General features: G+C 34.5%; 1 pseudogene; it reads right to left on the reverse strand.

The window, feature by feature from the left end:
- Positions 1 to 1,136, reverse strand: part of LOC123191831 (uncharacterized) — a 5,059-nt pseudogene that overhangs the window by 2,530 nt on the left and 1,393 nt on the right.

The following is a 1,136-nucleotide window of genomic DNA, read 5'->3' on the forward strand; positions in this document are numbered from 1 at the left end:
CAAATACAAATAGTTACAGTCATATTGATTCACTTTGTAAAATTTGGCATAAAAAAAGTCAGAAGACCAAAAAATTATATTTTATGTACATTTTACACTACGTTTTTACATTTGTAATTTATCTAACATAATATATTTTTTACGGCGATTATATATTTTCTTACGTTCTCTTTTTATATCCGAAATAAGACAAAATTTAAGAAACGTAAAATTACGGTGCATTGATGTTAAAATAGAGGGGGGGGTGAAGAATAACTATTCCTCACCCAGGGTGACGAATAGCGCGACCCTTCATCACCCAGGGTGCAGAATAATTATATACACACACACACACATATATATATATATATATATATATATATATATTATATAGGTTTAAGTTGCAGTCTTCATTTCAAATCTAATTTTACTACAAGTATAGTGTGACATGTAAAAAAATCTATCACGACCAAGTGCAGATCTAATTTTACTACAAGTATAGTGTCACATGTAAAAAAATCTATCACGACCAAGTGCAGAATCAAGTGTCCAGTCAGAGTCACCAACCTTTAAAAAACCAGTTTCCAAGGTGAGTCATCAATAGGTGAGTTCTGAGCTCCTGCATGCACATCAAAATTGCCCTTTTTTTCATGCAAGCAGGTCTGACCATTGCCCCAATCACTAATGTAGTGCCTGAATCACCAGATAGTTGGTCTAGTCATGCAATAGGATTTTGCTAACACAGAGTATTTGAAATAAAAACATAAAAGGGATGAGAAAAGAAGGAGGTTGCATGATCAATAAAGCATATCTCCAAACTGCACATAGAGCTGGATGAGCAGTAGGCTTGAAGTATATAAAAAAACTCATGAGAAACTTGTTCAGTTTCCATCAAAGACTAAAAAACATGCTCAATTTCTCATCTGTACAAGCATGATTAGTTCTGAAGTGCACATGGAAAATCTGAATTGGATGCAAGCATGCAGCCAAGAAAAAGCAAAAGAACAAGTTATGAGCGTACATCAGTCTACACTTTGGCTGTAGTAAATGGCACATGCACTTGACATGAAAGAGGTCACTTCTCTCTATCTAAACCAACTCAAAGAATATCAAACAAGACCGATATGGATGTTCACATCTTTGCAGCTATGTGCGCT

Source organism: Triticum aestivum, chromosome 2A (genome assembly GCF_018294505.1).
Source record: "Triticum aestivum cultivar Chinese Spring chromosome 2A, IWGSC CS RefSeq v2.1, whole genome shotgun sequence".
Lineage (NCBI taxonomy): Eukaryota > Viridiplantae > Streptophyta > Magnoliopsida > Poales > Poaceae > Triticum > Triticum aestivum.